We start from the raw sequence: 20,925 nt of genomic DNA on the forward strand, positions 1-20,925 counted from the left end.
TATTCCTAGGCAGTCTCACACTCAAGTACTAACCAGGCCCAACTCTGTTTAGCTTCTCAGATCAGACAGGATCAGGCATTGTCAGAGTGGTTTGGACGTAAACAACAGTCTGGAAATGTGCGCCTTGCCTTGCCTTGCCTTGCCTTGCCTTGCCTTGCCTTGCCTTGCCTTGCCTTGCCTTGCCTTGCCTTGCCTTGCCTTGCCTTGCCTTGCCTTGCCTTGCCTTGCCTTGCCTTGCCTTGCGCCCAGAAGGAAAATTCTTGCCTTGCGAGCAGAAGGAAAATTCAAACAGATTTCTGCAAGGAGACAAAATAAAATGCTTACAGTACTTGGTATTCCTAGGCAGTCTCACACTCAAGTACTAACCAGGCCCAACTCTGTTTAGCTTCTCAGATCAGACAGGATCAGGCATTGTCAGAGTGGTTTGGACGTAAACAACAGTCTGGAAATGTGCGCCTTGCCTTGCCTTGCCTTGCCTTGCCTTGCCTTGCCTTGCCTTGCCTTGCCTTGCCTTGCCTTGCCTTGCCTTGCCTTGCCTTGCCTTGCCTTGCCTTGCCTTGCCTTGCCTTGCGCCCAGAAGGAAAATTCTTTCCTTGCGAGCAGAAGGAAAATTCAAACAGATTTCTGCAAGAAGACAAAATAAAATGCTTACAGTACCTGGTATTCCTAGGCAGTCTCCCACTCAAGTACTAACCAGGCCCAACTCTGTTTAGCTTCTGAGATCAGACAGGATCAGACGTTGTCAGAGTGGTTTGGCCATAAGCAACAGTTAGTTGGAAATGTGCCGTTTTTCTTGCCTTGCCTTGCGCCCAGAAGGAAAATTCTTGCCTTGCGAGCAGAAGGAAAATTCAAACAGATTTCTGCAAGGAGACAAAATAAAATGCTTACAGTACTTGGTATTCCTAGGCAGTCTCACACTCAAGTACTAACCAGGCCCAACTCTGTTTAGCTTCTCAGATCAGACAGGATCAGGCATTGTCAGAGTGGTTTGGACGTAAACAACAGTCTGGAAATGTGCGCCTTGCCTTGCCTTGCCTTGCCTTGCCTTGCCTTGCCATGCCTTGCCTTGCCTTGCCTTGCCTTGCCTTGCCTTGCCTTGCGCCCAGAAGGAAAATTCTTGCCTTGCGAGCAGAAGGAAAATTCAAACAGATTTCTGCAAGAAGACAAAATAAAATGCTTACAGTACCTGGTATTCCTAGGCAGTCTCCCACTCAAGTACTAACCAGGCCCAACTCTGTTTAGCTTCTGAGATCAGACGGGATCAGGCGTTGTCAGAGTGGTTTGGCCATAAGCAACAGTTAGTTGGAAATGTGCCGTTTTTCTTGCCTTGCCTTGCGCCCAGAAGGAAAATTCTTGCCTTGCGAGCAGAAGGAAAATTCAAACAGATTTCTGCAAGGAGACAAAATAAAATGCTTACAGTACTTGGTATTCCTAGGCAGTCTCACACTCAAGTACTAACCAGGCCCAACTCTGTTTAGCTTCTCAGATCAGACAGGATCAGGCATTGTCAGAGTGGTTTGGACGTAAACAACAGTCTGGAAATGTGTGCCTTGCCTTGCCTTGCCTTGCCTTGCCTTGCCTTGCCTTGCCTTGCGCCCAGAAGGAAAATTCTTGCCTTGCGAGCAGAAGGAAAATTCAAACAGATTTCTGCAAGGAGACAAAATAAAATGCTTACAGTACTTGGTATTCCTAGGCAGTCTCACACTCAAGTACTAACCAGGCCCAACTCTGTTTAGCTTCTCAGATCAGACAGGATCAGGCATTGTCAGAGTGGTTTGGACGTAAACAACAGTCTGGAAATGTGCGCCTTGCCTTGCCTTGCCTTGCCTTGCCTTGCCTTGCCTTGCCTTGCCTTGCCTTGCCTTGCCTTGCCTTGCCTTGCCTTGCCTTGCCTTGCCTTGCCTTGCCTTGCCTTGCCTTGCCTTGCCTTGCCTTGCCTTGCGCCCAGAAGGAAAATTCTTGCCTTGCGAGCAGAAGGAAAATTCAAACAGATTTCTGCAAGAAGACAAAATAAAATGCTTACAGTACCTGGTATTCCTAGGCAGTCTCCCACTCAAGTACTAACCAGGCCCAACTCTGTTTAGCTTCTGAGATCAGACGGGATCAGGCGTTGTCAGAGTGGTTTGGCCATAAGCAACAGTTAGTTGGAAATGTGCCGTTTTTCTTGCCTTGCCTTGCGCCCAGAAGGAAAATTCTTGCGTTGCGAGCAGAAGGAAAATTCAAACAGATTTCTGCAAGGAGACAAAATAAAATGCTTACAGTACTTGGTATTCCTAGGCAGTCTCACACTCAAGTACTAACCAGGCCCAACTCTGTTTAGCTTCTCAGATCAGACAGGATCAGGCATTGTCAGAGTGGTTTGGACGTAAACAACAGTCTGGAAATGTGCGCCTTGCCTTGCCTTGCCTTGCCTTGCCTTGCCTTGCCTTGCCTTGCCTTGCCTTGCCTTGCCTTGCCTTGCCTTGCCTTGCCTTGCCTTGCCTTGCGCCCAGAAGGAAAATTCTTGCCTTGCGAGCAGAAGGAAAATTCAAACAGATTTCTGCAAGGAGACAAAATAAAATGCTTACAGTACTTGGTATTCCTAGGCAGTCTCACACTCAAGTACTAACCAGGCCCAACTCTGTTTAGCTTCTCAGATCAGACAGGATCAGGCATTGTCAGAGTGGTTTGGACGTAAACAACAGTCTGGAAATGTGCGCCTTGCCTTGCCTTGCCTTGCCTTGCCTTGCCTTGCCTTGCCTTGCCTTGCCTTGCCTTGCCTTGCCTTGCCTTGCCTTGCCTTGCCTTGCCTTGCCTTGCCTTGCCTTGCCTTGCCTTGCCTTGCCTTGCCTTGCGCCCAGAAGGAAAATTCTTTCCTTGCGAGCAGAAGGAAAATTCAAACAGATTTCTGCAAGAAGACAAAATAAAATGCTTACAGTACCTGGTATTCCTAGGCAGTCTCCCACTCAAGTACTAACCAGGCCCAACTCTGTTTAGCTTCTGAGATCAGACAGGATCAGACGTTGTCAGAGTGGTTTGGCCATAAGCAACAGTTAGTTGGAAATGTGCCGTTTTTCTTGCCTTGCCTTGCGCCCAGAAGGAAAATTCTTGCCTTGCGAGCAGAAGGAAAATTCAAACAGATTTCTGCAAGGAGACAAAATAAAATGCTTACAGTACTTGGTATTCCTAGGCAGTCTCACACTCAAGTACTAACCAGGCCCAACTCTGTTTAGCTTCTCAGATCAGAGAGGATCAGGCATTGTCAGAGTGGTTTGGACGTAAACAACAGTCTGGAAATGTGCGCCTTGCCTTGCCTTGCCTTGCCTTGCCTTGCCTTGCCTTGCCTTGCCTTGCCTTGCCTTGCCTTGCCTTGCCTTGCCTTGCGCCCAGAAGGAAAATTCTTGCCTTGCGAGCAGAAGGAAAATTCAAACAGATTTCTGCAAGAAGACAAAATAAAATGCTTACAGTACCTGGTATTCCTAGGCAGTCTCCCACTCAAGTACTAACCAGGCCCAACTCTGTTTAGCTTTTGAGATCAGACAGGATCAGACGTTGTCAGAGTGGTTTGGCCATAAGCAACAGTTAGTTGGAAATGTGCCGTTTTTCTTGCCTTGCCTTGCGCCCAGAAGGAAAATTCTTGCCTTGCGAGCAGAAGGAAAATTCAAACAGATTTCTGCAAGAAGACAAAATAAAATGCTTACAGTACCTGGTATTCCTAGGCAGTCTCCCACTCAAGTACTAACCAGGCCCAACTCTGTTTAGCTTCTGAGATCAGACGGGATCAGGCGTTGTCAGAGTGGTTTGGCCATAAGCAACAGTTAGTTGGAAATGTGCCGTTTTTCTTGCCTTGCCTTGCGCCCAGAAGGAAAATTCTTGCCTTGCGAGCAGAAGGAAAATTCAAACAGATTTCTGCAAGGAGACAAAATAAAATGCTTACAGTACTTGGTATTCCTAGGCAGTCTCACACTCAAGTACTAACCAGGCCCAACTCTGTTTAGCTTCTCAGATCAGACAGGATCAGGCATTGTCAGAGTGGTTTGGACGTAAACAACAGTCTGGAAATGTGCGCCTTGCCTTGCCTTGCCTTGCCTTGCCTTGCCTTGCCTTGCCTTGCCTTGCCTTGCCTTGCCTTGCCTTGCCTTGCCTTGCCTTGCCTTGCCTTGCGCCCAGAAGGAAAATTCTTGCCTTGCGAGCAGAAGGAAAATTCAAACAGATTTCTGCAAGGAGACAAAATAAAATGCTTACAGTACTTGGTATTCCTAGGCAGTCTCACACTCAAGTACTAACCAGGCCCAACTCTGTTTAGCTTCTCAGATCAGACAGGATCAGGCATTGTCAGAGTGGTTTGGACGTAAACAACAGTCTGGAAATGTGCGCCTTGCCTTGCCTTGCCTTGCCTTGCCTTGCCTTGCCTTGCCTTGCCTTGCCTTGCCTTGCCTTGCCTTGCCTTGCCTTGCCTTGCCTTGCCTTGCCTTGCCTTGCCTTGCCTTGCGCCCAGAAGGAAAATTCTTGCCTTGCGAGCAGAAGGAAAATTCAAACAGATTTCTGCAAGAAGACAAAATAAAATGCTTACAGTACCTGGTATTCCTAGGCAGTCTCCCACTCAAGTACTAACCAGGCCCAACTCTGTTTAGCTTCTGAGATCAGACGGGATCAGGCGTTGTCAGAGTGGTTTGGCCATAAGCAACAGTTAGTTGGAAATGTGCCGTTTTTCTTGCCTTGCCTTGCGCCCAGAAGGAAAATTCTTGCCTTGCGAGCAGAAGGAAAATTCAAACAGATTTCTGCAAGGAGACAAAATAAAATGCTTACAGTACTTGGTATTCCTAGGCAGTCTCACACTCAAGTACTAACCAGGCCCAACTCTGTTTAGCTTCTCAGATCAGACAGGATCAGGCATTGTCAGAGTGGTTTGGACGTAAACAACAGTCTGGAAATGTGTGCCTTGCCTTGCCTTGCCTTGCCTTGCCTTGCCTTGCCTTGCCTTGCCTTGCCTTGCCTTGCCTTGCCTTGCCTTGCCTTGCCTTGCGCCCAGAAGGAAAATTCTTGCCTTGCGAGCAGAAGGAAAATTCAAACAGATTTCTGCAAGGAGACAAAATAAAATGCTTACAGTACTTGGTATTCCTAGGCAGTCTCACACTCAAGTACTAACCAGGCCCAACTCTGTTTAGCTTCTCAGATCAGACAGGATCAGGCATTGTCAGAGTGGTTTGGACGTAAACAACAGTCTGGAAATGTGCGCCTTGCCTTGCCTTGCCTTGCCTTGCCTTGCCTTGCCTTGCCTTGCCTTGCCTTGCCTTGCCTTGCCTTGCCTTGCCTTGCCTTGCCTTGCCTTGCCTTGCGCCCAGAAGGAAAATTCTTGCCTTGCGAGCAGAAGGAAAATTCAAACAGATTTCTGCAAGGAGACAAAATAAAATGCTTACAGTACTTGGTATTCCTAGGCAGTCTCACACTCAAGTACTAACCAGGCCCAACTCTGTTTAGCTTCTCAGATCAGACAGGATCAGGCATTGTCAGAGTGGTTTGGACGTAAACAACAGTCTGGAAATGTGCGCCTTGCCTTGCCTTGCCTTGCCTTGCCTTGCCTTGCCTTGCCTTGCCTTGCCTTGCCTTGCCTTGCCTTGCCTTGCCTTGCCTTGCCTTGCCTTGCCTTGCCTTGCCTTGCCTTGCCTTGCCTTGCCTTGCCTTGCCTTGCCTTGCCTTGCGCCCAGAAGGAAAATTCTTTCCTTGCGAGCAGAAGGAAAATTCAAACAGATTTCTGCAAGAAGACAAAATAAAATGCTTACAGTACCTGGTATTCCTAGGCAGTCTCCCACTCAAGTACTAACCAGGCCCAACTCTGTTTAGCTTCTGAGATCAGACAGGATCAGACGTTGTCAGAGTGGTTTGGCCATAAGCAACAGTTAGTTGGAAATGTGCCGTTTTTCTTGCCTTGCCTTGCGCCCAGAAGGAAAATTCTTGCCTTGCGAGCAGAAGGAAAATTCAAACAGATTTCTGCAAGGAGACAAAATAAAATGCTTACAGTACTTGGTATTCCTAGGCAGTCTCACACTCAAGTACTAACCAGGCCCAACTCTGTTTAGCTTCTCAGATCAGACAGGATCAGGCATTGTCAGAGTGGTTTGGACGTAAACAACAGTCTGGAAATGTGCGCCTTGCCTTGCCTTGCCTTGCCTTGCCTTGCCTTGCCTTGCCTTGCCTTGCCTTGCCTTGCCTTGCCTTGCCTTGCCTTGCCTTGCCTTGCCTTGCGCCCAGAAGGAAAATTCTTGCCTTGCAAGCAGAAGGAAAATTCAAACAGATTTCTGCAAGAAGACAAAATAAAATGCTTACAGTACCTGGTATTCCTAGGCAGTCTCCCACTCAAGTACTAACCAGGCCCAACTCTGTTTAGCTTCTGAGATCAGACGGGATCAGGCGTTGTCAGAGTGGTTTGGCCATAAGCAACAGTTAGTTGGAAATGTGCCGTTTTTCTTGCCTTGCCTTGCGCCCAGAAGGAAAATTCTTGCCTTGCGAGCAGAAGGAAAATTCAAACAGATTTCTGCAAGGAGACAAAATAAAATGCTTACAGTACTTGGTATTCCTAGGCAGTCTCACACTCAAGTACTAACCAGGCCCAACTCTGTTTAGCTTCTCAGATCAGACAGGATCAGGCATTGTCAGAGTGGTTTGGACGTAAACAACAGTCTGGAAATGTGCGCCTTGCCTTGCCTTGCCTTGCCTTGCCTTGCCTTGCCTTGCCTTGCCTTGCCTTGCCTTGCCTTGCCTTGCCTTGCCTTGCCTTGCCTTGCCTTGCCTTGCCTTGCCTTGCCTTGCGCCCAGAAGGAAAATTCTTGCCTTGCGAGCAGAAGGAAAATTCAAACAGATTTCTGCAAGAAGACAAAATAAAATGCTTACAGTACCTGGTATTCCTAGGCAGTCTCCCACTCAAGTACTAACCAGGCCCAACTCTGTTTAGCTTCTGAGATCAGACGGGATCAGGCGTTGTCAGAGTGGTTTGGCCATAAGCAACAGTTAGTTGGAAATGTGCCGTTTTTCTTGCCTTGCCTTGCGCCCAGAAGGAAAATTCTTGCGTTGCGAGCAGAAGGAAAATTCAAACAGATTTCTGCAAGGAGACAAAATAAAATGCTTACAGTACTTGGTATTCCTAGGCAGTCTCACACTCAAGTACTAACCAGGCCCAACTCTGTTTAGCTTCTCAGATCAGACAGGATCAGGCATTGTCAGAGTGGTTTGGACGTAAACAACAGTCTGGAAATGTGCGCCTTGCCTTGCCTTGCCTTGCCTTGCCTTGCCTTGCCTTGCCTTGCCTTGCCTTGCCTTGCCTTGCCTTGCCTTGCCTTGCCTTGCGCCCAGAAGGAAAATTCTTGCCTTGCGAGCAGAAGGAAAATTCAAACAGATTTCTGCAAGGAGACAAAATAAAATGCTTACAGTACTTGGTATTCCTAGGCAGTCTCACACTCAAGTACTAACCAGGCCCAACTCTGTTTAGCTTCTCAGATCAGACAGGATCAGGCATTGTCAGAGTGGTTTGGACGTAAACAACAGTCTGGAAATGTGCGCCTTGCCTTGCCTTGCCTTGCCTTGCCTTGCCTTGCCTTGCCTTGCCTTGCCTTGCCTTGCCTTGCCTTGCCTTGCCTTGCCTTGCCTTGCCTTGCCTTGCCTTGCCTTGCCTTGCGCCCAGAAGGAAAATTCTTTCCTTGCGAGCAGAAGGAAAATTCAAACAGATTTCTGCAAGAAGACAAAATAAAATGCTTACAGTACCTGGTATTCCTAGGCAGTCTCCCACTCAAGTACTAACCAGGCCCAACTCTGTTTAGCTTCTGAGATCAGACAGGATCAGACGTTGTCAGAGTGGTTTGGCCATAAGCAACAGTTAGTTGGAAATGTGCCGTTTTTCTTGCCTTGCCTTGCGCCCAGAAGGAAAATTCTTGCCTTGCGAGCAGAAGGAAAATTCAAACAGATTTCTGCAAGGAGACAAAATAAAATGCTTACAGTACTTGGTATTCCTAGGCAGTCTCACACTCAAGTACTAACCAGGCCCAACTCTGTTTAGCTTCTCAGATCAGACAGGATCAGGCATTGTCAGAGTGGTTTGGACGTAAACAACAGTCTGGAAATGTGCGCCTTGCCTTGCCTTGCCTTGCCTTGCCTTGCCTTGCCTTGCCTTGCCTTGCCTTGCCTTGCCTTGCCTTGCCTTGCCTTGCCTTGCCTTGCCTTGCCTTGCCTTGCCTTGCCTTGCGCCCAGAAGGAAAATTCTTGCCTTGCGAGCAGAAGGAAAATTCAAACAGATTTCTGCAAGGAGACAAAATAAAATGCTTACAGTACTTGGTATTCCTAGGCAGTCTCACACTCAAGTACTAACCAGGCCCAACTCTGTTTAGCTTCTCAGATCAGACAGGATCAGGCATTGTCAGAGTGGTTTGGACGTAAACAACAGTCTGGAAATGTGCGCCTTGCCTTGCCTTGCCTTGCCTTGCCTTGCCTTGCCTTGCCTTGCCTTGCCTTGCCTTGCCTTGCCTTGCCTTGCCTTGCCTTGCCTTGCCTTGCCTTGCCTTGCCTTGCGCCCAGAAGGAAAATTCTTGCCTTGCAAGCAGAAGGAAAATTCAAACAGATTTCTGCAAGAAGACAAAATAAAATGCTTACAGTACCTGGTATTCCTAGGCAGTCTCCCACTCAAGTACTAACCAGGCCCAACTCTGTTTAGCTTCTGAGATCAGACGGGATCAGGCGTTGTCAGAGTGGTTTGGCCATAAGCAACAGTTAGTTGGAAATGTGCCGTTTTTCTTGCCTTGCCTTGCGCCCAGAAGGAAAATTCTTGCCTTGCGAGCAGAAGGAAAATTCAAACAGATTTCTGCAAGGAGACAAAATAAAATGCTTACAGTACTTGGTATTCCTAGGCAGTCTCACACTCAAGTACTAACCAGGCCCAACTCTGTTTAGCTTCTCAGATCAGACAGGATCAGGCATTGTCAGAGTGGTTTGGACGTAAACAACAGTCTGGAAATGTGCGCCTTGCCTTGCCTTGCCTTGCCTTGCCTTGCCTTGCCTTGCCTTGCCTTGCCTTGCCTTGCCTTGCCTTGCCTTGCCTTGCCTTGCCTTGCGCCCAGAAGGAAAATTCTTGCCTTGCGAGCAGAAGGAAAATTCAAACAGATTTCTGCAAGGAGACAAAATAAAATGCTTACAGTACTTGGTATTCCTAGGCAGTCTCACACTCAAGTACTAACCAGGCCCAACTCTGTTTAGCTTCTCAGATCAGACAGGATCAGGCATTGTCAGAGTGGTTTGGACGTAAACAACAGTCTGGAAATGTGCGCCTTGCCTTGCCTTGCCTTGCCTTGCCTTGCCTTGCCTTGCCTTGCCTTGCCTTGCCTTGCCTTGCCTTGCCTTGCCTTGCCTTGCCTTGCCTTGCCTTGCCTTGCCTTGCCTTGCCTTGCCTTGCCTTGCGCCCAGAAGGAAAATTCTTGCCTTGCGAGCAGAAGGAAAATTCAAACAGATTTCTGCAAGAAGACAAAATAAAATGCTTACAGTACCTGGTATTCCTAGGCAGTCTCCCACTCAAGTACTAACCAGGCCCAACTCTGTTTAGCTTCTGAGATCAGACGGGATCAGGCGTTGTCAGAGTGGTTTGGCCATAAGCAACAGTTAGTTGGAAATGTGCCGTTTTTCTTGCCTTGCCTTGCGCCCAGAAGGAAAATTCTTGCCTTGCGAGCAGAAGGAAAATTCAAACAGATTTCTGCAAGGAGACAAAATAAAATGCTTACAGTACTTGGTATTCCTAGGCAGTCTCACACTCAAGTACTAACCAGGCCCAACTCTGTTTAGCTTCTCAGATCAGACAGGATCAGGCATTGTCAGAGTGGTTTGGACGTAAACAACAGTCTGGAAATGTGTGCCTTGCCTTGCCTTGCCTTGCCTTGCCTTGCCTTGCCTTGCCTTGCCTTGCCTTGCCTTGCCTTGCCTTGCCTTGCCTTGCCTTGCCTTGCGCCCAGAAGGAAAATTCTTGCCTTGCGAGCAGAAGGAAAATTCAAACAGATTTCTGCAAGGAGACAAAATAAAATGCTTACAGTACTTGGTATTCCTAGGCAGTCTCACACTCAAGTACTAACCAGGCCCAACTCTGTTTAGCTTCTCAGATCAGACAGGATCAGGCATTGTCAGAGTGGTTTGGACGTAAACAAAAGTCTGGAAATGTGCGCCTTGCCTTGCCTTGCCTTGCCTTGCCTTGCCTTGCCTTGCCTTGCCTTGCCTTGCCTTGCCTTGCCTTGCCTTGCCTTGCCTTGCCTTGCCTTGCCTTGCCTTGCCTTGCGCCCAGAAGGAAAATTCTTGCCTTGCGAGCAGAAGGAAAATTCAAACAGATTTCTGCAAGAAGACAAAATAAAATGCTTACAGTACCTGGTATTCCTAGGCAGTCTCCCACTCAAGTACTAACCAGGCCCAACTCTGTTTAGCTTCTGAGATCAGACGGGATCAGGCGTTGTCAGAGTGGTTTGGCCATAAGCAACAGTTAGTTGGAAATGTGCCGTTTTTCTTGCCTTGCCTTGCGCCCAGAAGGAAAATTCTTGCGTTGCGAGCAGAAGGAAAATTCAAACAGATTTCTGCAAGGAGACAAAATAAAATGCTTACAGTACTTGGTATTCCTAGGCAGTCTCACACTCAAGTACTAACCAGGCCCAACTCTGTTTAGCTTCTCAGATCAGACAGGATCAGGCATTGTCAGAGTGGTTTGGACGTAAACAACAGTCTGGAAATGTGCGCCTTGCCTTGCCTTGCCTTGCCTTGCCTTGCCTTGCCTTGCCTTGCCTTGCCTTGCCTTGCCTTGCCTTGCCTTGCCTTGCCTTGCCTTGCCTTGCCTTGCCTTGCGCCCAGAAGGAAAATTCTTGCCTTGCGAGCAGAAGGAAAATTCAAACAGATTTCTGCAAGGAGACAAAATAAAATGCTTACAGTACTTGGTATTCCTAGGCAGTCTCACACTCAAGTACTAACCAGGCCCAACTCTGTTTAGCTTCTCAGATCAGACAGGATCAGGCATTGTCAGAGTGGTTTGGACGTAAACAACAGTCTGGAAATGTGCGCCTTGCCTTGCCTTGCCTTGCCTTGCCTTGCCTTGCCTTGCCTTGCCTTGCCTTGCCTTGCCTTGCCTTGCCTTGCCTTGCCTTGCCTTGCCTTGCCTTGCCTTGCCTTGCCTTGCGCCCAGAAGGAAAATTCTTTCCTTGCGAGCAGAAGGAAAATTCAAACAGATTTCTGCAAGAAGACAAAATAAAATGCTTACAGTACCTGGTATTCCTAGGCAGTCTCCCACTCAAGTACTAACCAGGCCCAACTCTGTTTAGCTTCTGAGATCAGACAGGATCAGACGTTGTCAGAGTGGTTTGGCCATAAGCAACAGTTAGTTGGAAATGTGCCGTTTTTCTTGCCTTGCCTTGCGCCCAGAAGGAAAATTCTTGCCTTGCGAGCAGAAGGAAAATTCAAACAGATTTCTGCAAGGAGACAAAATAAAATGCTTACAGTACTTGGTATTCCTAGGCAGTCTCACACTCAAGTACTAACCAGGCCCAACTCTGTTTAGCTTCTCAGATCAGACAGGATCAGGCATTGTCAGAGTGGTTTGGACGTAAACAACAGTCTGGAAATGTGCACCTTGCCTTGCCTTGCCTTGCCTTGCCTTGCCTTGCCTTGCCTTGCCTTGCCTTGCCTTGCCTTGCCTTGCCTTGCCTTGCCTTGCGCCCAGAAGGAAAATTCTTGCCTTGCGAGCAGAAGGAAAATTCAAACAGATTTCTGCAAGGAGACAAAATAAAATGCTTACAGTACTTGGTATTCCTAGGCAGTCTCACACTCAAGTACTAACCAGGCCCAACTCTGTTTAGCTTCTCAGATCAGACAGGATCAGGCATTGTCAGAGTGGTTTGGACGTAAACAACAGTCTGGAAATGTGCGCCTTGCCTTGCCTTGCCTTGCCTTGCCTTGCCTTGCCTTGCCTTGCCTTGCCTTGCCTTGCCTTGCCTTGCCTTGCCTTGCCTTGCCTTGCCTTGCCTTGCCTTGCCTTGCCTTGCCTTGCCTTGCCTTGCCTTGCCTTGCGCCCAGAAGGAAAATTCTTGCCTTGCAAGCAGAAGGAAAATTCAAACAGATTTCTGCAAGAAGACAAAATAAAATGCTTACAGTACCTGGTATTCCTAGGCAGTCTCCCACTCAAGTACTAACCAGGCCCAACTCTGTTTAGCTTCTGAGATCAGACGGGATCAGGCGTTGTCAGAGTGGTTTGGCCATAAGCAACAGTTAGTTGGAAATGTGCCGTTTTTCTTGCCTTGCCTTGCGCCCAGAAGGAAAATTCTTGCCTTGCGAGCAGAAGGAAAATTCAAACAGATTTCTGCAAGGAGACAAAATAAAATGCTTACAGTACTTGGTATTCCTAGGCAGTCTCACACTCAAGTACTAACCAGGCCCAACTCTGTTTAGCTTCTCAGATCAGACAGGATCAGGCATTGTCAGAGTGGTTTGGACGTAAACAACAGTCTGGAAATGTGCGCCTTGCCTTGCCTTGCCTTGCCTTGCCTTGCCTTGCCTTGCCTTGCCTTGCCTTGCCTTGCCTTGCCTTGCCTTGCCTTGCCTTGCCTTGCCTTGCCTTGCCTTGCCTTGCCTTGCCTTGCCTTGCCTTGCCTTGCCTTGCGCCCAGAAGGAAAATTCTTGCCTTGCGAGCAGAAGGAAAATTCAAACAGATTTCTGCAAGAAGACAAAATAAAATGCTTACAGTACCTGGTATTCCTAGGCAGTCTCCCACTCAAGTACTAACCAGGCCCAACTCTGTTTAGCTTCTGAGATCAGACAGGATCAGACGTTGTCAGAGTGGTTTGGCCATAAGCAACAGTTAGTTGGAAATGTGCCGTTTTTCTTGCCTTGCCTTGCGCCCAGAAGGAAAATTCTTGCCTTGCGAGCAGAAGGAAAATTCAAACAGATTTCTGCAAGGAGACAAAATAAAATGCTTACAGTACTTGGTATTCCTAGGCAGTCTCACACTCAAGTACTAACCAGGCCCAACTCTGTTTAGCTTCTCAGATCAGACAGGATCAGGCATTGTCAGAGTGGTTTGGACGTAAACAACAGTCTGGAAATGTGCGCCTTGCCTTGCCTTGCCTTGCCTTGCCTTGCCTTGCCTTGCCTTGCCTTGCCTTGCCTTGCCTTGCCTTGCCTTGCGCCCAGAAGGAAAATTCTTGCCTTGCGAGCAGAAGGAAAATTCAAACAGATTTCTGCAAGAAGACAAAATAAAATGCTTACAGTACCTGGTATTACTAGGCAGTCTCCCACTCAAGTACTAAACAGGCCCAACTCTGTTTAGTTTCTGAGATCTGACAGGATCAGGCGTTGTTAGAGTGGTTTGGCCGTAAGCAACAGCTTGTTGGAAATGTGCCATTTTTCTTGCCTTGCGATCAGAAGGAAAATTCTTGCCTTGCGACCAGAAGGAAAATTCAAACAGATTTCTGCAAGAAGACAAAATAAAATGCTTACAGTACCTGGTATTCCTAGGCAGTCTCCCACTCAAGTACTAACCAGGCCCAACTCTGTTTAGCTTCTGACATCAGACGGGATCAGGCGTTGTCAGAGTGGTTTGGCCATAAGCAACAGTTAGTTGGAAATGTGCCGTTTTTCTTGCCTTGCCTTGCCTTGCGCCCAGAAGGAAAATTCTTGCCTTGCGAGCAGAAGGAAAATTCAAACAGATTTCTGCTAGAAGACAAAATAAAATGCTTACAGTACCTGGTATTCCTAGGCAGTCTCCCACTCAAATACTACCCAGGCCCAACTCTGTTTAGCTTCTGAGATCAGACGGGATCAGGCGTTGTCAGAGTGGTTTGGCCGTAAGCAACAGTTAGTTGGAAATGTGCCGTTTTTCTTGCCTTGCCTTGCGACCAGAAGGAAAATTCTTGCCTTGCGAGCAGAAGGAAAATTCAAACAGATTTCTGCAAGGAGACAAAATAAAATGCTTACAGTACCTGGTATTCCTAGGCAGTCTCACACTCAAGTACTAACCAGGCCCAACTCTCTTTAGCGTCTCAGATCAGACAGGATCAGGCATTGTCAGAGTGGTTTGGACGTAAACAACAGTCTGGAAATGTGCGCCGCGCCTTGCCTTGCCTTGCCTTGCCTTGCCTTGCCTTGCCTTGCCTTGCCTTGCCTTGCCTTGCCTTGCCTTGCCTTGCCTTGCCTTGCCTTGCGCCCAGAAGGAAAATTCTTGCCTTGCGAGCAGAAGGAAAATTCAAACAGATTTCTGCAAGAAGACAAAATAAAATGCTTACAGTACCTGGTATTCCTAGGCAGTCTCCCACTCAAGTACTAACCAGGCCCAACTCTGTTTAGCTTCTGAGATCAGACGGGATCAGGCGTTGTCAGAGTGGTTTGGCCATAAGCAACAGTTAGTTGGAAATGTGCCGTTTTTCTTGCCTTGCCTTGCGCCCAGAAGGAAAATTCTTGCCTTGCGAGCAGAAGGAAAATTCAAACAGATTTCTGCAAGGAGACAAAATAAAATGCTTACAGTACTTGGTATTCCTAGGCAGTCTCACACTCAAGTACTAACCAGGCCCAACTCTGTTTAGCTTCTCAGATCAGACAGGATCAGGCATTGTCAGAGTGGTTTGGACGTAAACAACAGTCTGGAAATGTGCGCCTTGCCTTGCCTTGCCTTGCCTTGCCTTGCCTTGCCTTGCCTTGCCTTGCCTTGCCTTGCCTTGCCTTGCCTTGCCTTGCCTTGCCTTGCCTTGCGCCCAGAAGGAAAATTCTTGCCTTGCGAGCAGAAGGAAAATTCAAACAGATTTCTGCAAGAAGACAAAATAAAATGCTTACAGTACCTGGTATTCCTAGGCAGTCTCCCACTCAAGTACTAACCAGGCCCAACTCTGTTTAGCTTCTGAGATCAGACAGGATCAGACGTTGTCAGAGTGGTTTGGCCATAAGCAACAGTTAGTTGGAAATGTGCCGTTTTTCTTGCCTTGCCTTGCGCCCAGAAGGAAAATTCTTGCCTTGCGAGCAGAAGGAAAATTCAAACAGATTTCTGCAAGGAGACAAAATAAAATGCTTACAGTACTTGGTATTCCTAGGCAGTCTCACACTCAAGTACTAACCAGGCCCAACTCTGTTTAGCTTCTCAGATCAGACAGGATCAGGCATTGTCAGAGTGGTTTGGACGTAAACAACAGTCTGGAAATGTGCGCCTTGCCTTGCCTTGCCTTGCCTTGCCTTGCCTTGCCTTGCCTTGCCTTGCCTTGCCTTGCCTTGCCTTGCCTTGCCTTGCCTTGCCTTGCCTTGCCTTGCCTTGCCTTGCCTTGCCTTGCGCCCAGAAGGAAAATTCTTGCCTTGCGAGCAGAAGGAAAATTCAAACAGATTTCTGCAAGAAGACAAAATAAAATGCTTACAGTACCTGGTATTCCTAGGCAGTCTCCCACTCAAGTACTAACCAGGCCCAACTCTGTTTAGCTTCTGAGATCAGACAGGATCAGACGTTGTCAGAGTGGTTTGGCCATAAGCAACAGTTAGTTGGAAATGTGCCGTTTTTCTTGCCTTGCCTTGCCTTGCGCCCAGAAGGAAAATTCTTGCCTTGCGAGCAGAAGGAAAATTCAAACAGATTTCTGCTAGAAGACAAAATAAAATGCTTACAGTACCTGGTATTCCTAGGCAGTCTCCCACTCAAGTACTAACCAGGCCCAACTCTGTTTAGCTTCTGAGATCAGACGGGATCAGGCGTTGTCAGAGTGGTTTGGCCATAAGCAACAGTTAGTTGGAAATGTGCCGTTTTTCTTGCCTTGCCTTGCGACCAGAAGGAAAATTCTTGCCTTGCGAGCAGAAGGAAAATTCAAACAGATTTCTGCAAGAAGACAAAATAAAATGCTTACAGTACCTGGTATTCCTAGGCAGTCTCCCACTCAAGTACTAACCAGGCCCAACTCTGTTTAGCTTCTGACATCAGACGGGATCAGGCGTTGTCAGAGTGGTTTGGCCATAAGCAACAGTTAGTTGGAAATGTGCCGTTTTTCTTGCCTTGCCTTGCCTTGCGCCCAGAAGGAAAATTCTTGCCTTGCGAGCAGAAGGAAAATTCAAACAGATTTCTGCAAGAAGACAAAATAAAATGCTTACAGTACCTGGTATTCCTAGGCAGTCTCCCACTCAAGTACTAACCAGGCCCAACTCTGTTTAGCTTCTGAGATCAGACAGGATCAGACGTTGTCAGAGTGGTTTGGCCATAAGCAACAGTTAGTTGGAAATGTGCCGTTTTTCTTGCCTTGCCTTGCGCCCAGAAGGAAAATTCTTGCCTTGCGAGCAGAAGGAAAATTCAAACAGATTTCTGCAAGGAGACAAAATAAAATGCTTACAGTACTTGGTATTCCTAGGCAGTCTCACACTCAAGTACTAACCAGGCCCAACTCTGTTTAGCTTCTCAGATCAGACAGGATCAGGCATTGTCAGAGTGGTTTGGACGTAAACAACAGTCTGGAAATGTGCGCCTTGCCTTGCCTTGCCTTGCCTTGCCTTGCCTTGCCTTGCCTTGCCTTGCCTTGCCTTGCCTTGCCTTGCCTTGCCTTGCCTTGCCTTGCCTTGCCTTGCCTTGCGCCCAGAAGGAAAATTCTTGCCTTGCGAGCAGAAGGAAAATTCAAACAGATTTCTGCAAGAAGACAAAATAAAATGCTTACAGTACCTGGTATTCCTAGGCAGTCTCCCACTCAAGTACTAACCAGGCCCAACTCTGTTTAGCTTCTGAGATCAGACGGGATCAGGCGTTGTCAGAGTGGTTTGGCCATAAGCAACAGTTAGTTGGAAATGTGCCGTTTTTCTTGCCTTGCCTTGCCTTGCCTTGCGCCCAGAAGGAAAATTCTTGCCTTGCGAGCAGAAGGAAAATTCAAACAGATTTCTGCTAGAAGACAAAATAAAATGCTTACAGTACCTGGTATTCCTAGGCAGTCTCCCACTCAAGTACTAACCAGGCCCAACTCTGTTTAGCTTCTGAGATCAGACGGGATCAGGCATTGTCAGAGTGGTTTGGCCATAAGCAACAGTTAGTTGGAAATGTGCCGTTTTTCTTGCCTTGCCTTGCGACCAGAAGGAAAATTCTTGCCTTGCGAGCAGAAGGAAAATTCAAACAGATTTCTGCAAGAAGACAAAATAAAATGCTTACAGTACCTGGTATTACTAGGCAGTCTCCCACTCAAGTACTAAACAGGCCCAACTCTGTTTAGTTTCTGAGATCTGACAGGATCAGGCGTTGTCAGAGTGGTTTGGCCGTAAGCAACAGCTTGTTGGAAATGTGCCATTTTTCTTGCCTTGCGATCAGAAGGAAAATTCTTGCCTTGCGACCAGAAGGAAAATTCAAACAGATTTCTGCAAGAAGACAAAATAAAATGCTTACAGTACCTGGTATTCCTAGGCAGTCTCCCACTCAAGTACTAACCAGGCCCAACTCTTTTTAGCTTCTGACATCAGACGGGATCAGGCGTTGTCAGAGTGGTTTTGCCATAAGCAACAGTTAGTTGGAAATGTGCCGTTTTTCTTGCCTTGCCTTGCCTTGCGCCCAGAAGGAAAATTCTTGCCTTGCGAGCAGAAGGAAAATTCAAACAGATTTCTGCTAGAAGACAAAATAAAATGCTTACAGTACCTGGTATTCCTAGGCAGTCTCCCACTCAAGTACTAACCAGGCCCAACTCTGTTTAGCTTCTGAGATCAGACGGGATCAGGCGTTGTCAGAGTGGTTTGGCCGTAAGCAACAGTTAGTTGGAAATGTGCCGTTTTTCTTGCCTTGCCTTGCGACCAGAAGGAAAATTCTTGCCTTGCGAGCAGAAGGAAAATTCAAACAGATTTCTGCAAGGAGACAAAATAAAATGCTTACAGTACCTGGTATTCCTAGGCAGTCTCCCACTCAAGTACTAACCAGGCCCAACTCTGTTTAGCTTCTCAGATCAGACAGGATCAGGCATTGTCAGAGTGGTTTGGACGTAAACAACAGTCTGGAAATGTGCGCCTTGCCTTGCCTTGCCTTGCCTTGCCTTGCCTTGCCTTGCCTTGCCTTGCCTTGCCTTGCCTTGCCTTGCCTTGCCTTGCCTTGCCTTGCCTTGCGCCCAGAAGGAAAATTCTTGCCTTGCGAGCAGAAGGAAAATTCAAACAGATTTCTGCAAGGAGACAAAATAAAATGCTTACAGTACTTGGTATTCCTAGGCAGTCTCACACTCAAGTACTAACCAGGCCCAACTCTGTTTAGCTTCTCAGATCAGACAGGATCAGGCATTGTCAGAGTGGTTTGGACGTAAACAACAGTCTGGAAATGTGCGCCTTGCCTTGCCTTGCCTTGCCTTGCCTTGCCTTGCCTTGCCTTGCCTTGCCTTGCCTTGCCTTGCCTTGCCTTGCCTTGCCTTGCCTTGCGCCCAGAAGGAAAATTCTTGCCTTGCGAGCAGAAGGAAAATTCAAACAGATTTCTGCAAGAAGACAAAATAAAATGCTTACAGTACCTGGTATTCCTAGGCAGTCTCCCACTCAAGTACTAACCAGGCCCAACTCTGTTTAGCTTCTGAGATCAGACAGGATCAGACGTTGTCAGAGTGGTTTGGCCATAAGCAACAGTTAGTTGGAAATGTGCCGTTTTTCTTGCCTTGCCTTGCGCCCAGAAGGAAAATTCTTGCCTTGCGAGCAGAAGGAAAATTCAAACAGATTTCTGCAAGGAGACAAAATAAAATGCTTACAGTACTTGGTATTCCTAGGCAGTCTCACACTCAAGTACTAACCAGGCCCAACTCTGTTTAGCTTCTCAGATCAGACAGGATCAGGCATTGTCAGAGTGGTTTGGACGTAAACAACAGTCTGGAAATGTGCGCCTTGCCTTGCCTTGCCTTGCCTTGCCTTGCCTTGCCTTGCCTTGCCTTGCCTTGCCTTGCCTTGCCTTGCCTTGCCTTGCCTTGCCTTGCCTTGCCTTGCCTTGCCTTGCGCCCAGAAGGAAAATTCTTGCCTTGCGAGCAGAAGGAAAATTCAAACAGATTTCTGCAAGAAGACAAAATAAAATGCTTACAGTACCTGGTATTCCTAGGCAGTCTCCCACTCAAGTACTAACCAGGCCCAACTCTGTTTAGCTTCTGAGATCAGACGGGATCAGGCGTTGTCAGAGTGGTTTGGCCATAAGCAACAGTTAGTTGGAAATGTGCCGTTTTTCTTGCCTTGCCTTGCGCCCAGAAGGAAAATTCTTGCCTTGCGAGCAGAAGGAAAATTCAAACAGATTTCTGCAAGGAGACAAAATAAAATGCTTACAGTACTTGGTATTCCTAGGCAGTCTCACACTCAAGTACTAACCAGGCCCAACTCTGTTTAGCTTCTCAGATCAGACAGGATCAGGCATTGTCAGAGTGGTTTGGACGTAAACAACAGTCTGGAAATGTGTGCCTTGCCTTGCCTTGCCTTGCCTTGCCTTGCCTTGCCTTGCCTTGCGCCCAGAAGGAAAATTCTTGCCTTGCGAGCAGAAGGAAAATTCAAACAGATTTCTGCAAGGAGACAAAATAAAATGCTTACAGTACTTGGTATTCCTAGGCAGTCTCACACTCAAGTACTAACCAGGCCCAACTCTGTTTAGCTTCTCAGATCAGACAGGATCAGGCATTGTCAGAGTGGTTTGGACGTAAACAACAGTCTGGAAATGTGCGCCTTGCCTTGCCTTGCCTTGCCTTGCCTTGCCTTGCCTTGCCTTGCCTTGCCTTGCCTTGCCTTGCCTTGCCTTGCCTTGCCTTGCCTTGCCTTGCCTTGCCTTGCCTTGCCTTGCCTTGCCTTGCGCCCAGAAGGAAAATTCTTGCCTTGCGAGCAGAAGGAAAATTCAAACAGATTTCTGCAAGAAGACAAAATAAAATGCTTACAGTACCTGGTATTCCTAGGCAGTCTCCCACTCAAGTACTAACCAGGCCCAACTCTGTTTAGCTTCTGAGATCAGACGGGATCAGGCGTTGTCAGAGTGGTTTGGCCATAAGCAACAGTTAGTTGGAAATGTGCCGTTTTTCTTGCCTTGCCTTGCGCCCAGAAGGAAAATTCTTGCGTTGCGAGCAGAAGGAAAATTCAAACAGATTTCTGCAAGGAGACAAAATAAAATGCTTACAGTACTTGGTATTCCTAGGCAGTCTCACACTCAAGTACTAACCAGGCCCAACTCTGTTTAGCTTCTCAGATCAGACAGGATCAGGCATTGTCAGAGTGGTTTGGACGTAAACAACAGTCTGGAAATGTGCGCCTTGCCTTGCCTTGCCTTGCCTTGCCTTGCCTTGCCTTGCCTTGCCTTGCCTTGCCTTGCCTTGCCTTGCCTTGCCTTGCCTTGCGCCCAGAAGGAAAATTCTTGCCTTGCGAGCAGAAGGAAAATTCAAACAGATTTCTGCAAGGAGACAAAATAAAATGCTTACAGTACTTGGTATTCCTAGGCAGTCTCACACTCAAGTACTAACCAGGCCCAACTCTGTTTAGCTTCTCAGATCAGACAGGATCAGGCATTGTCAGAGTGGTTTGGACGTAAACAACAGTCTGGAAATGTGCGCCTTGCCTTGCCTTGCCTTGCCTTGCCTTGCCTTGCCTTGCCTTGCCTTGCCTTGCCTTGCTTTGCCTTGCCTTGCCTTGCCTTGCCTTGCCTTGCCTTGCCTTGCGCCCAGAAGGAAAATTCTTGCCTTGCGAGCAGAAGGAAAATTCAAACAGATTTCTGCAAGAAGACAAAATAAAATGCTTACAGTACCTGGTATTCCTAGGCAGTCTCCCACTCAAGTACTAACCAGGCCCAACTCTGTTTAGCTTCTGAGATCAGACAGGATCAGACGTTGTCAGAGTGGTTTGGCCATAAGCAACAGTTAGTTGGAAATGTGCCGTTTTTCTTGCCTTGCCTTGCGCCCAGAAGGAAAATTCTTGCCTTGCGAGCAGAAGGAAAATTCAAACAGATTTCTGCAAGGAGACAAAATAAAATGCTTA

General features: G+C 47.5%; 18 non-coding genes and 18 pseudogenes across 18 annotated transcripts; all 36 read right to left on the reverse strand.

Moving 5' to 3' along the window:
* Positions 1-645: 645 nt before the first annotated feature.
* LOC132878735 (5S ribosomal RNA) lies at positions 646-764 on the reverse strand (annotated as a pseudogene).
* Positions 765-1,174: 410 nt separating this feature from the next.
* LOC132876936 (5S ribosomal RNA) lies at positions 1,175-1,293 on the reverse strand. Its single transcript, XR_009652632.1, has one exon. It is a non-coding gene; the product is annotated as a 5S ribosomal RNA (ribosomal RNA).
* Positions 1,294-2,016: 723 nt separating this feature from the next.
* Positions 2,017-2,135, reverse strand: LOC132876937 (5S ribosomal RNA). The gene has a single exon (XR_009652633.1). It is a non-coding gene; the product is annotated as a 5S ribosomal RNA (ribosomal RNA).
* Positions 2,136-2,908: 773 nt separating this feature from the next.
* Positions 2,909-3,027, reverse strand: LOC132878736 (5S ribosomal RNA; annotated as a pseudogene).
* Positions 3,028-3,437: 410 nt separating this feature from the next.
* Positions 3,438-3,556, reverse strand: LOC132879584 (5S ribosomal RNA; annotated as a pseudogene).
* A 117-nt stretch (positions 3,557-3,673) lies between these two features.
* Positions 3,674-3,792, reverse strand: LOC132876938 (5S ribosomal RNA). The gene has a single exon (XR_009652634.1). It is a non-coding gene; the product is annotated as a 5S ribosomal RNA (ribosomal RNA).
* Positions 3,793-4,545: 753 nt separating this feature from the next.
* On the reverse strand, positions 4,546-4,664 carry LOC132876939 (5S ribosomal RNA). Its single transcript, XR_009652635.1, has one exon. It is a non-coding gene; the product is annotated as a 5S ribosomal RNA (ribosomal RNA).
* A 1,091-nt stretch (positions 4,665-5,755) lies between these two features.
* Positions 5,756-5,874, reverse strand: LOC132878737 (5S ribosomal RNA; annotated as a pseudogene).
* A 425-nt stretch (positions 5,875-6,299) lies between these two features.
* Positions 6,300-6,418, reverse strand: LOC132876940 (5S ribosomal RNA). The gene has a single exon (XR_009652636.1). It is a non-coding gene; the product is annotated as a 5S ribosomal RNA (ribosomal RNA).
* A 445-nt stretch (positions 6,419-6,863) lies between these two features.
* Positions 6,864-6,982, reverse strand: LOC132876941 (5S ribosomal RNA). Its single transcript, XR_009652637.1, has one exon. It is a non-coding gene; the product is annotated as a 5S ribosomal RNA (ribosomal RNA).
* A 743-nt stretch (positions 6,983-7,725) lies between these two features.
* Positions 7,726-7,844, reverse strand: LOC132878738 (5S ribosomal RNA; annotated as a pseudogene).
* A 768-nt stretch (positions 7,845-8,612) lies between these two features.
* Positions 8,613-8,731, reverse strand: LOC132876942 (5S ribosomal RNA). The gene has a single exon (XR_009652638.1). It is a non-coding gene; the product is annotated as a 5S ribosomal RNA (ribosomal RNA).
* A 763-nt stretch (positions 8,732-9,494) lies between these two features.
* On the reverse strand, positions 9,495-9,613 carry LOC132876943 (5S ribosomal RNA). Its single transcript, XR_009652639.1, has one exon. It is a non-coding gene; the product is annotated as a 5S ribosomal RNA (ribosomal RNA).
* Positions 9,614-10,356: 743 nt separating this feature from the next.
* Positions 10,357-10,475, reverse strand: LOC132876944 (5S ribosomal RNA). Its single transcript, XR_009652640.1, has one exon. It is a non-coding gene; the product is annotated as a 5S ribosomal RNA (ribosomal RNA).
* Positions 10,476-11,238: 763 nt separating this feature from the next.
* LOC132878739 (5S ribosomal RNA) lies at positions 11,239-11,357 on the reverse strand (annotated as a pseudogene).
* Positions 11,358-12,125: 768 nt separating this feature from the next.
* LOC132876945 (5S ribosomal RNA) lies at positions 12,126-12,244 on the reverse strand. The gene has a single exon (XR_009652641.1). It is a non-coding gene; the product is annotated as a 5S ribosomal RNA (ribosomal RNA).
* A 470-nt stretch (positions 12,245-12,714) lies between these two features.
* LOC132878740 (5S ribosomal RNA) lies at positions 12,715-12,833 on the reverse strand (annotated as a pseudogene).
* A 405-nt stretch (positions 12,834-13,238) lies between these two features.
* LOC132879928 (5S ribosomal RNA) lies at positions 13,239-13,357 on the reverse strand (annotated as a pseudogene).
* Positions 13,358-13,469: 112 nt separating this feature from the next.
* LOC132878367 (5S ribosomal RNA) lies at positions 13,470-13,588 on the reverse strand (annotated as a pseudogene).
* Positions 13,589-13,710: 122 nt separating this feature from the next.
* LOC132877929 (5S ribosomal RNA) lies at positions 13,711-13,829 on the reverse strand. Its single transcript, XR_009653588.1, has one exon. It is a non-coding gene; the product is annotated as a 5S ribosomal RNA (ribosomal RNA).
* Positions 13,830-14,254: 425 nt separating this feature from the next.
* On the reverse strand, positions 14,255-14,373 carry LOC132876947 (5S ribosomal RNA). The gene has a single exon (XR_009652643.1). It is a non-coding gene; the product is annotated as a 5S ribosomal RNA (ribosomal RNA).
* A 425-nt stretch (positions 14,374-14,798) lies between these two features.
* LOC132878741 (5S ribosomal RNA) lies at positions 14,799-14,917 on the reverse strand (annotated as a pseudogene).
* A 450-nt stretch (positions 14,918-15,367) lies between these two features.
* On the reverse strand, positions 15,368-15,486 carry LOC132878742 (5S ribosomal RNA; annotated as a pseudogene).
* Positions 15,487-15,608: 122 nt separating this feature from the next.
* On the reverse strand, positions 15,609-15,727 carry LOC132876948 (5S ribosomal RNA). Its single transcript, XR_009652644.1, has one exon. It is a non-coding gene; the product is annotated as a 5S ribosomal RNA (ribosomal RNA).
* A 117-nt stretch (positions 15,728-15,844) lies between these two features.
* On the reverse strand, positions 15,845-15,963 carry LOC132878369 (5S ribosomal RNA; annotated as a pseudogene).
* A 122-nt stretch (positions 15,964-16,085) lies between these two features.
* LOC132878743 (5S ribosomal RNA) lies at positions 16,086-16,204 on the reverse strand (annotated as a pseudogene).
* Positions 16,205-16,639: 435 nt separating this feature from the next.
* On the reverse strand, positions 16,640-16,758 carry LOC132876949 (5S ribosomal RNA). The gene has a single exon (XR_009652645.1). It is a non-coding gene; the product is annotated as a 5S ribosomal RNA (ribosomal RNA).
* Positions 16,759-16,885: 127 nt separating this feature from the next.
* LOC132877961 (5S ribosomal RNA) lies at positions 16,886-17,004 on the reverse strand. The gene has a single exon (XR_009653618.1). It is a non-coding gene; the product is annotated as a 5S ribosomal RNA (ribosomal RNA).
* Positions 17,005-17,121: 117 nt separating this feature from the next.
* On the reverse strand, positions 17,122-17,240 carry LOC132879679 (5S ribosomal RNA; annotated as a pseudogene).
* Positions 17,241-17,352: 112 nt separating this feature from the next.
* On the reverse strand, positions 17,353-17,471 carry LOC132879607 (5S ribosomal RNA; annotated as a pseudogene).
* Positions 17,472-17,593: 122 nt separating this feature from the next.
* LOC132876424 (5S ribosomal RNA) lies at positions 17,594-17,712 on the reverse strand. The gene has a single exon (XR_009652142.1). It is a non-coding gene; the product is annotated as a 5S ribosomal RNA (ribosomal RNA).
* A 117-nt stretch (positions 17,713-17,829) lies between these two features.
* Positions 17,830-17,948, reverse strand: LOC132879894 (5S ribosomal RNA; annotated as a pseudogene).
* Positions 17,949-18,440: 492 nt separating this feature from the next.
* LOC132878745 (5S ribosomal RNA) lies at positions 18,441-18,559 on the reverse strand (annotated as a pseudogene).
* A 440-nt stretch (positions 18,560-18,999) lies between these two features.
* Positions 19,000-19,118, reverse strand: LOC132876950 (5S ribosomal RNA). Its single transcript, XR_009652646.1, has one exon. It is a non-coding gene; the product is annotated as a 5S ribosomal RNA (ribosomal RNA).
* A 713-nt stretch (positions 19,119-19,831) lies between these two features.
* LOC132876951 (5S ribosomal RNA) lies at positions 19,832-19,950 on the reverse strand. Its single transcript, XR_009652647.1, has one exon. It is a non-coding gene; the product is annotated as a 5S ribosomal RNA (ribosomal RNA).
* Positions 19,951-20,683: 733 nt separating this feature from the next.
* On the reverse strand, positions 20,684-20,802 carry LOC132878746 (5S ribosomal RNA; annotated as a pseudogene).
* Positions 20,803-20,925: the final 123 nt, after the last annotated feature.

Source organism: Neoarius graeffei (assembly GCF_027579695.1).
Source record: "Neoarius graeffei isolate fNeoGra1 chromosome 18 unlocalized genomic scaffold, fNeoGra1.pri SUPER_18_unloc_1, whole genome shotgun sequence".
NCBI lineage: Eukaryota > Metazoa > Chordata > Actinopteri > Siluriformes > Ariidae > Neoarius > Neoarius graeffei.